At 39.9% G+C, this 11,455-nt stretch overlaps 1 pseudogene; it reads left to right on the top strand.

Moving 5' to 3' along the window:
- The first annotated feature begins 1,713 nt into the window (after positions 1 to 1,713).
- On the top strand, positions 1,714 to 3,188 carry LOC108308033 (annotated as a pseudogene).
- The last annotated feature ends 8,267 nt before the right edge of the window (positions 3,189 to 11,455 follow it).

Below are 11,455 nucleotides of genomic sequence, written 5' to 3'. Positions count from 1 at the left end.
CACCACACATCTATAACCATCTGATCTTTGACAAATGATTGATTTGTCAGATGGTTATTGAGTAGGGAAATGATTCCCTACTCAATAAGTGATGTTGGGAAAATACTGGATAGCCTTGTGCAGAAAGCTGAATCCCTTCTTTACACCTTATACAAAAACTAACTCAAGATGGATTAAAGATTTAAACATAAGACCCAACACCATAAAAACCCTAGAAGAAAACCTAGGCAATACCATTCAGGACATAGACATGGGCAAAGACTTCATGCCTAAAACACCAAAAGCAATGGCAATAAAAGCCAAAATAGACAAATGGGATCTAATTAAACTAAAGAGCTTCTGCACAGCAAAAGAAACTGTCATCAGAGTGAACAGGCAACCTACAGAATGGGAGAAAATCTTTGCAATCTATCCATCTGACAAAGGGCTAATATCCAGAATCTATAAAGAATTTAAATTTACAAGAAAAAAAACCAACAACTCTATCAAAAAGTAGGCAAAGGATATGAACAGACCCTTCTCAAAAGGAGACATTTGTGTGGCCAACAAACATATGAAAAAAGGCTCATCATCATGGGTCATTAGAGAAATGCAAATCAAAACCACAATGAGATACCATCTCATCAGTTAGAATAGTGATCATTAAAAAGTCAGGAAACAACAGATGCTGGAGAGGACGTGGAGAAATAGGAACGCTTTTACACTGTTGGTGGGAGTGTAAAATAGTTCAACCATTGTGGAAGACAGTATTGTGATTCCTCAAGGATCTAGAACCAGAAATACCATTTGACCCAGCAATCCCATTACTGCGTATATACCCAAAGGATTATAAATAATTCTATAAAGACACATGCACACCTATGTTTATTGTGACACTGTTCACAGTAACAAAGACTTGGAACCAACCCAAATGCCCATTAATAATAGACTAGATAAAGAAAATGTGGCACATATATACCATGGAATACTATGCAGCCACAAAAAAGAATGAGTTAGGTCCTTTGCAGGGACATGGATGAAGCTGGAAACCATCATTCTCAGCAAACTAACGCAGGAACAGAAAACCAAACACCACATGTTTTGACTCATAAGTGGGAGTTGAACAATGACAATGCATGGACACAGGGAGGGGAACATCACACACCAGAGCCTGTTGGGAGTTTGGGGCCAGGAGAAGGATAACATTAGAAGAAATACCTAATATACCTGATGGGTTGATGGGTACAGCATATCACCATGGAACGTGTATACCTATGTAACAAACCTGCATGTTCTGCACATGTACCCCAGAACTTAAAGTATAATAATAAAAAAAGTGGCACACATACACCATGGAATACTATGCAGCCATTAAAAAGAAATACGATCATGTCCTTTGCAGGAAAATGAATGGAGCTGGAGGCCATTATTCTAACTTAATTAACACAGGAACAGAAAATCAAATACCACATGTTCTCACATATAAGTGGTAGCTAAACATCAAGTACACATGGACACAAAGAAGAAAACAACAGATTCTGGGGCATACTTGGGGGTAGAGGGTAGGAGGAGGGTACGGGTCAAAAACTACCTATTGTGTGCTATGTTATTGTCCTAGTGACAAAATTATCTGCACAACAAACCCCTGGGACATGCAATTTACCTGCATAACAGACCTGTACATGTACTGTACTGCTTAACCTAAAATAAAAATTAAGAAAACAGTGCCCCCAGATGGCCATATGTAGCTGTGCTGCAGAGAGGCATAGAGGAGCACCCCCACCCTCACCCACTGCCCGGGGCCCTGGTAATCACCCCACTTCTCTGTGCCTGGGGCAAGACCCAGCCAGCCCCAGGTACCATGCTGCCCTAGGACCAGCCCTTCTGACAACTCCTGGTGCCCAAGAGCCCCTCCCCTGCTGGAAGTTGATGCATCCAGTTCCTCCAGTCTTATTATTATTATTATTATTTTTGGTTGTTGTTCTTTTGAGTCAGTCTCGCACCATCGCCTGGGCTGAAGTGCAGTGGCATGATCTTGGCTCACTGCAACCTCTGCTTCCTGGGTTCAAGAGATTCTCCTGCCTCAGCCTACCAGGTAGCTGGGATTACAGGTGCCCATCACCATGCCTAATTTTTTGTATTTTTATTAGAGATGGTGTCTCACCATGTTGGCTGGCTAGTCTCGAGTTCCTGACCTCATGATTCGCCCACCTCAGCCACCCAAAGTGCTAGGATTACAGGCATGAGTCACCATGCCCAGCCCAGTCCTGTTTTTTAATTAATTGTGATCCAACCATTGAAGATTCAAACACAAAGCAGTGTGTGCTAGATAACAGAGCAGCCCAGCTAGGTATTTTGTAGACAACAGGACAAGAAGAGTTTGCAGCCATGAGGGAACAGTGTGTGATGACTGGTGAGGGTTTCCTGTTGATCTTTTCAGGCAAAGATAGGGGCAGTTTTGAAGAAACCTATCAATTCCAAAGATAGATTCTCCTCAGAGTAAAGGAACATGGTGAGTTTTCAATGATTTTAATGGGTAATAAAGCACCTCTGGATCATCAGAGACAGGAAGGACAGCAATTAGCACAGCAACCTAGGGTAACATACATGGAGGTGTCCGCAAAGATTAGGATGAATGCAGTGTGTGCCTTTTTTTTTTTTTTTTTTTTTTTTTTTTAAACAAGGTCTTCCTCTGACACCCAGGCTGGAGTGCAGTGGTGTGATCATAGCTCAGTGCAGCCTTGAACTACTGGGCTTAAGTGATCCTCTCCCCTCAGCTTCTGGTGTAGCTGGAATCACAGGCTTGCCCCACCAGGCTCAGCTTTTTTCTTTCTAAGAGATGGGGTCTTACTGTGTTGCCCTGGCTGCTTGAACTCCTGGGCTCAAGTGATCCTCCTGTCTTGGCCTTCCAAGGTGCTGAGATTACAGGCATGAGCCATCACAACTGGTCTCAAGCTTTCTATGAACATCTCTGGGTTATAAGGAAATTTGAAGAGCAGAAATGTCCTCCTTCACCAGAACCAATGAGGAAAGAAAAAGACAAGGAGCAATAACATTGTGTCATTTTTCGAGAATCCCTTGAGTATTACCTACCAAATGCCAGGGAAAGGCCTCATCTCCTCCTCTCCTTACAGTTTACATCTTGTTGGTACCATTCTAGCCTTAGACAAATAATGACCCTCTTAGCTTTAGAACAAGACACTGGCTAGTTCTTTCCATGAAGCTAATGCGATGGTCATTTCCAGGCAAATTTAAAGGAAACATTAAGGCTGTTTCATAGATTATCAGATTCCTTTAAAATATATATCTGTATATACACAGACACATTCTTTTTTAAGTGGTTACATTTTAATAGAGTCAAAACATCTTAGGAAGCTAGGTCATTTGCCAAGCCAAAGCCACAGGCTGTGAAATAATTTTTAACTTCTGGAATCATGTGGTCTACTGTTACTCCAAATACAAATATATGGATTTTTAATGTGATTTTTTTGAACTATTTAAAAAATTTTAATGTCAGCTTTAGTGAACTTTAAATATACTGAATTGAATCTACAGAAGTGAGACATCTCAGTATCAAAATGCCTATTGTATTTATGGATTAAAAACTGCTTACAAAAACCCGTGTTACTACTCCTGCACTTGAAGATGACAATATTCTACCTGGTCAAATATTTCAGCTCATTCTAAACTTAAGCATTTTGGTATATTTGATTTTTTTTTTTAATTAACTCTTTTCACAGCCATGCTAAGGGTAAAATGAATAATCTCTGCCTGTCTTTTCAAGTATTTCTGGATAAGGGATTCAAAAAAATGGAAACTATATAACAGTAATGTAATATATGGAATTGGCCTTTCTAGGGTCAGAGATGATTAGTACTTTTGCTATAAACTTTTATACATTATTTTCTTATCAAATAGTATTTTTATATGTATGTCAGCAAATGTGCTTTCACAGCATACCTTGTGCCTATGCAAAGACAAGTATTTAATTTTCACTGTTCACTTTTAACTGACAAAGCAAGCGAAGTGGAAACTACAGGGCTGTGGTAGAACTTTTACTTGCTGGTCTGATCTTGGTTGTACGCACAAGCCAGTACAACAGGATGAGACTATGCAATCCCACTAGGTATTGACTGTTATATCAAGTATTAAGTGTAAAACTTTTCATTGACAATAGTATAACTGTGAATGGCTTCTGGTTTTGTTTTTAATTCTGTGGATTGTGTTTAAACAATTCTAAAGTCTGTTCCTTTTTTGAGGTTTTAAGTGGTATTGCACACATTTATACAATGTTTAAAGACCTGTACCCTTGTACAGCTTCAGGTCTAGAATTAAAATTAATCTGTTATCACAGAAAAAAATAAATAAAAAGAAGAAATATCTCAAATCTACAATCTGACTTTATACATTAAGGAACTAGAAAAGAAGAATAAACCCAGAGTTAGAAAAATTAAGGTAATAATATAGATTAAAGCAAAGAAAAACAAAACCAAGAATAGAAAAGCAATAGAGAAAATCTATGAAACCAAGAGTTAGTTTATTAAAACATCAACAATATGGACAAACTTTTAGTTAGAGTAAGAAAAAAATACTTAAATAATGAAAATTAGAAAAGAGAGAGGAATTATCAATTTTAAAAAAATAAAAAGAATTAAAAGAGAGTATTATGAACAATTGTATGCCCACACCTTGGTTAATCTAGATTAAATTGACAAATTCCTAGAAAAACACAACCTACCAAGATTGAATCAGAAGAAATAAATAATCTGAACAGGTCCTAACTGGTAAGCAGGTTGAATCACTGATCAAAAAGCTCCCAATAATGAAAAGCCCAGGACACATGGATTCACTGGTGAATTCTACCAAACATTAAAGGAATAATTGTCAAAGACAAATTGTCTTCAAATTATCCAAAAACTGCTGGGCATGGTAGCTCACACCTGTAATCCCGGTACTTTGGGACACCAAGGCAGCCAGATCAGCTGAGGCTGGGAGTTTGAGATCAGCCTGACCAATGTGGAGAAACCCCGTCTCTACCAAAAATACAAAATTTGCGAGGCATGGTGGTGCATACCTGTAATCCCAGCTACTCCAAAGGCTGAGGCAGGAGAATTGCTTGAAGGCAGATGTTACAATGAGCCGAAATGGCGCCACTGCACTCCAGCCTGAGCAACAAGAGTGAAACTCCATCTCAAAAAAAAAAAAAAAAGAATTCTTCCAAAAACTTGAAGAGGCAGGAGCACTTCCAAACTCATTCTGTGAGGGCAGTGTTACCTTGATACCAAAGAAAAGCAAAGACACTACAAGAAAACTATAGGCCAATATATCTGATGACTATTAGTGTAAAAATTCTCATCAAAATACTAACAATTAGAATTCAATAGCACATTAAAAGGATTATAAACCATAGCCAAATGAGATTTATTCCTGGAATGCAAGGATGATTCAGCAGATGACAATCAACCAATGTATATCACATTACCAGAATGAAGAGGAAAAAGACTATGATTGATTATCTCAACTGATGCAGAAAAAAGCATTTGACAAAATTTAACACCCTTTCATGATTTAAATAATTAATTAATTAATTAATTAAATTAAGAATAAAGGCCAGGCGCGGTGGCTGTCACCTGTAATCCCAGCACTTTGGGAGGCCAAAGCAGGCAGATCACTAGGTGAGACCATCCTGGCCAAACTGGTGAAACCCCATCTCTACTAAAAATACAAAAATTAGCTGGGTGTGGTGGCGTGCACCTGTAGTCCCACTTACTCGGAAGACTGAGGCAGGAGAATTGCTGGAACCTGGGAGGCAGAGGTTGCAATGAGCCGAGATCGCACCACTGCACTCCAGCCTGGGTGGCAGAGCAAGACTCTGTCAAAAAAAAAAAAAAAAAAAAAAGAATAGACGGAAACTACCTCAGCATAATAATGGCCACATATGAAAAGGCCACATACATCATTTCCGTTGATGAAAGACTGAAAACTTTCTGCTGGATCAGGCACAAGTATATCTATTTTACCACTTCTATTCAACATAATACTGGAAGCACTAGCCAAATCCATTAAGTAACTAGAAACATAAATAGTAGGCATTCAAGTTAGAATGGAAGAAGTAAAATTAACCCTGTTCACAAATGGCATGGTTTTATATGTAGCAACCACTAAACATTCCACGAGAAAAGCTGCTAGAACTAATACATTTAGCATGGCTGGACATAATGGCTCATGCCTATAATCCCAGGCACTTTGGGAGGCTGAGCTGGGAGAATCCCTTGAGGTCAGGAGTTCAAGATAAATTTAGCAAACTTGCAAGATACAGCATCAACACACAAAAATCAGTTGTTTCTATATACTAACCATGTGCAGTCTGAAAAGGATATTAAGAAAAAAAAAATCCATTTAGCTTCTAAGATAGCCAAATAGGAACAGCTCCAGGGCACAGTTCCCAGCAAGAGTAACACAGAAGCTGAGTGATCTTTGCGTTTCCAACGCAGGTACCAGGTTCATCTCATTGGGACTGGTTAGACAGTGGGTGCAGCCCAAAGAGGGTGAGCTGAAGCAAGGCAGGTTGTCACCTCACCTCGGAAGGCAAGGGGCCAGAGAACTTCATCTCCTAGCCAAGGGAATCCATTAGGGACTTTTCCTGACACTCTGGCACTCTGGCTCAGATACTGCACTTTTCCCAGTCTTCACAACGCGCACATCAGTAGATTCCCTCCAGTGCCTACAACACCAGCGCCCCAGGTTTCTAGCACAAAACTGGGCAGCTGTTTTAGCTACAGCAGTTTTTTTTTTTCTCATATCCCAGTGGCACCTGGAATGCCAGTGAGACAGAACTAACTGCTCATTCCTCCAAACAAAGGAGCTGAAGCCAGGGAGCCAAGTGATCTGGCTTGGCGGGTCCCACCCCCATGAAGGCCAGCAAGCTAAGATCCACTGGCTTGAAATTCTCATAGCCAGCACAGCAGCCTCAAGCTCAATGTGGGGAGGGGCAGCAACCATTGCTGAGGCTCAGGTAGGTGATTTTCACCTCGCCTGTGTAAACAAAGTCTCCGGGCAGTTTACACAGCAACTGGGCAGAGCCCATGGCATCTCAGCAAGGCCTCTGCAGGCAGACTGTCACTAGACTCCTTCTTGCTGGGTATGACGTCTCTGAAAAAAGGCAGCACCGTGTCAGGGAGTTATAAATAAAGCCCCAGAGCACCTGGGAAAAGGGGCAGTTGTGGGTTCAGCTTCAGCAGACTTAAATGTCCCTGCCTGGCAGTTCTGAAGGGAGCTACGAATATCCCAATAAAGTGCTCAAGCTCTGATAAGGGACAGGCTGACTTCTCAAGTGGCTCCCTGACCCCCATGTATCCTGACTGGGAGATACCTCCCAGCAGAGGCTGAAAGACACCTCATACCAGAGAGCTCTGGCTGGCATCTGGCGGCCACCCTTCTGAAACAAAGCTACCAGAGGAAGGAACAGGCAGCAATCTTTGCTGCTTTGCAGCCCCTTCTGGCGACTCCCAGGTAAACAGCGTCTAGAATGGACCTCCAGCAAGCTCCAACAGACCTGCAACAGAGGAGCCTGTTACAAGGAAAACTAACAAACAGAACAAAATAGTTACAACATCTACAGAAATGATGTCCGCTCACAGACCCCATGCAAAGGTCACCAACTTCAAAGACCAAAAGTAAATAACTCCACAAAGATGGGAAGAAACCTGTGCAAAAAGGTTGATATCCCCCAAAACCAGAACGCCTCTTCTCCTCCAAAGGATCACAACTCCTCACCAGCTAAAGAACAAAACTGGATGGAGAATGAGTTTGATGAACTGACAGAAGCAGGCTTCAGAAGGTGGGTAATAACAAACTTCTCCAAGCTAAAGTAGCATGTTCTAATCCAATGCAGGGAAGCTAAGAACCTTGAGAAAAGGTTAGATGAAATGCTAACCAGAATGACCAGCATAGAGAAGAACATAAACAACTTGATGGAGCTGAAAAACACAGCATGAGAAAGTCGTGAAGCATACACAAGTTTCAGTAGCTGAATCAATCAAGCAGAAGAAAGAATATCAGAGATTGAAGATCAACTCAATGAAATAAAGCAATAAGGCAAGATTAGAGAAAAAAGAATGAAAAGAAATTAACAAAGCCTCCAAGAAATATGGGATTATGTGAAAAGTCCAAATCTATGTGTGATCGGTATACCTAAAAGTGACAGGGAGAATGAAACCAAGTTGGAAAATACCCTTCAGGATATTATCCTGGAGAACTTCCCCAACTAGCAAGGAGGCCAACATTCAAATTCAGGAAAAAGAACACCAGAAAGATATCCCTCAAGAAGAGCAACCCCAGACACATAATCGTCAGATTCACCAGAGTTGAACTGAAGGAAAAAATGCTAAAAGCAGCCAGAGAGAAAGGTCAGGTTACCCACAAAGGGAAGCCCAACAGACTAACAGCAGATCTCTCAGCAGAAACTATACAATCGAGAAGAAAGTGGGGGCCAATATTCAACATCTTTAAAGAAAAGAATTTTCAACCCAGAATTTCATATCCAGCCAAACTAAACTTCATAAGCAAGGGAGAAATAAAATCCTTTACCAGCAAGCAATTGTTGAGAGATTTTGTCACCACATAAGAGCTCCTGAAGGAGGCACCAAACATGGAAAGGAACAACCAGTACCAGCCACTGCAAAAATATACCAAATTGTAAAGACCATAGTGTAAAGACGCATGAAGAAACTGCACCAATAAATGAGCAAAACAACCAGCTAGCATCAAAATGGCAGGATCAAATTCACATATAACAATATTAACCTTAAATGTAAATGGGCTAAATGCCCCAATCAAAAGACACAGACTAGTAAGTTGGATAAGGACCCATTGGTGTGCTGTATTCAGGAGACCCATCTCACATACAAAGACACACATAGGCTCAAATTAAAGGGATGGAGGAAGATTTACCAAGCAAATGGAGAACAAACAAAGCAGGAATCCTAGTGTCTGATGCAACAGACTTTAAACCAACAAAGATCAAAAGAGACAAAAAATGACATTACATAATGGTAAAGGGATCAATGCAACAAGAAGAGCTAACTAACCTAAATATATAGGCACCCAATACAGGAGTACCCAGATACATAAAACAAGTTCTTAATGACCTACAAAGAGACTTAGACTCCCACATTTAAAGCAGAGTCTAGAGAGAAATTTATAGCACTAAATGCCCAAAAGAGTAATGAGGAAAGATCTAAAATTGACATGCCAACATCAGGATTAAAAGAAGTAAAGGAACAAGAGCAAACAAATGCAAAAGCTAGCAGAAGACAAGAAATAACTAAGATTAGAGTAGAACTGAAGGAGTTAGACACAAAAAATCCTTCAAAAGATCAACGAATCCAGGAGCTGGTTTTTTTTTTATCTACAAAATAGATAGACTGATAGACTAATAAAGAAGGAAAAAAAAAAGAATCAAATAGATGCAATAAAAAAAGATAAAGGGGATATCATCACCAGTTCCACAGAAATACAAACTACCATTAAAGAATACTACAAACACCTCTATGCAAATAAGCCAGTAAATATAGAAGAAATGGATAAATTCCTGGACACTTACACTCTCCCAAGACTAAACCAGGAAGAAATTGAATCCCCGAATAGATCAATAACAAGGTCAGAAATTGAGACAGCAATTAACAGCCTACCAACCAAAAAAGATCCACGACCAGAGAGATTCACAGCTGAATTGTATCAGAAGTACAAAGAGGACCTGGTACCATTCCTTCTGAAACTATTGCAAGCAATAAAAAAAGAGGAAATCCTCCCTAACTCATTTTATGAGACCAACATCATCCTGATATGAAAACCTGGCAGAGACAAAACTAAAAAAAAATTTCAGGCCAATATCCATAATGAACATTGATGCAAAAATCCTCAACAAAATACTGGCAAACCAAATCCAACAGCACATCCAAAAGCTTATCCATCATGATCAAGTCTGCTTCATCCCTGGGATGCAAGGCTGGTTCAACATATGCTAATCTATAAATGTAATTCATCACATAAACAGAACCAAAGACAAAAACCACATGATTATCTCAATAGATGCAGAGAAGGCCTTCAACAAAATTCAACAACCCTTTATGCTAAAAACTCAAAAACTAGATATCAATGGAATGTATCTCAAAATAACAAGAGCTATTTATGACAAACCCACAGCCAATATCATACTGAATGGACAAAAACTGGAAGCATTTCCTTTAAAAACTGCCATAAGACAATGATTCCCTCTCTCACAACTCTCACAATTCAACATAGTTTTGAAAGTTCTGGCCAGGGCAATCAGGCAAGAAAAAGAAATAAAAGGTATTCAATTAGGAAAAGAAGAAGTCAAATTGTCTCTATTTGCAGATGACATGATTGTATATTCAGAAGACCCCATCGTCTCAGCCCCAAACCTCCTTAAGCTCATTAGCAACTTCAACAAAGTATCAGGATACAAAAATCAATGTACAAAATCATAGGCATTCCTATACACCAGTAATAGACAAACAGAGAGTGAATCATGAGTAAACTTCCATTCACAGTTGCTAGAAAGAGAATTAAATACCTAGAAATACAACTAACAAGAAATGTGAAGGACCTCTTCAAGGAGAACTATAAACCACTGCTCAAGGAAATTAGAGAGGGCACAAACAGATGGAAAAACATTCCATGCTCATGGTTAGGAAGAATCAATATCATGAAAATGGCCATGCTCCCCAAAGTAATTTATAGGCTCAATGCTATCCCCATCAAGCCACCAGGAGGATGGATACATCGAACCACCATGGCAGGTATATACCTATGTAACAAACCTGCACATTCTGCACATGTACCCCAGAACCTAAAGTACAGTAAATTAAAATAAAATCCATTTACAACAGCATCAAAAAGAATAAAATACTTAGAAATAAACTTTACCAAGAAGGGAAGAGACACACATTGAAAACTACAAAACACTGCTTAAAGAAATTAAAGACATCAATAAATGAAAGGATTTTCATGTTTATGAAGTGGAAGACTTAACATCTTTACAATGTCAGTACTACCCAAAGAGATCTGTCAATCGAATGCAATTTCTGTTGAAATCCAAATGGTGAGTTTTTGTTAGAAATAAAAAAATTTACACTAAAATTCATGTGGAATCTCAAGGAACCCCCAAATATCCAAAGTAATCTTTAAAAAAGAACAAAGCAGCCGGGCGTGGTGGCTCACGCCTGTAATCCTAGCCCTTTGGGAGGCTGAGGTGGGTGGATCACCTGAGGTCAGGAGTTCAAGACCAGCCTGGCCATCATGGAGAAACCCCATCTTTAAAAAAAGAGAAAAAGAGCCGGGCGCGGTGGCTCAAGCCTGTAATCCCAGCACTTTGGGAGGCTGAGGCGGGTGGATCACGAGGTCAAGAGATCGAGACCATCCTGGTCAACACGGTGAAACCCCGTCTCTACTA

Source organism: Cebus imitator, unplaced genomic scaffold (assembly GCF_001604975.1).
Source record: "Cebus imitator isolate Cc_AM_T3 unplaced genomic scaffold, Cebus_imitator-1.0 Scaffold82, whole genome shotgun sequence".
Classification (NCBI taxonomy): Eukaryota; Metazoa; Chordata; class Mammalia; order Primates; family Cebidae; genus Cebus; species Cebus imitator.
This window is presented reverse-complemented; position numbering and strand designations above follow the sequence as displayed.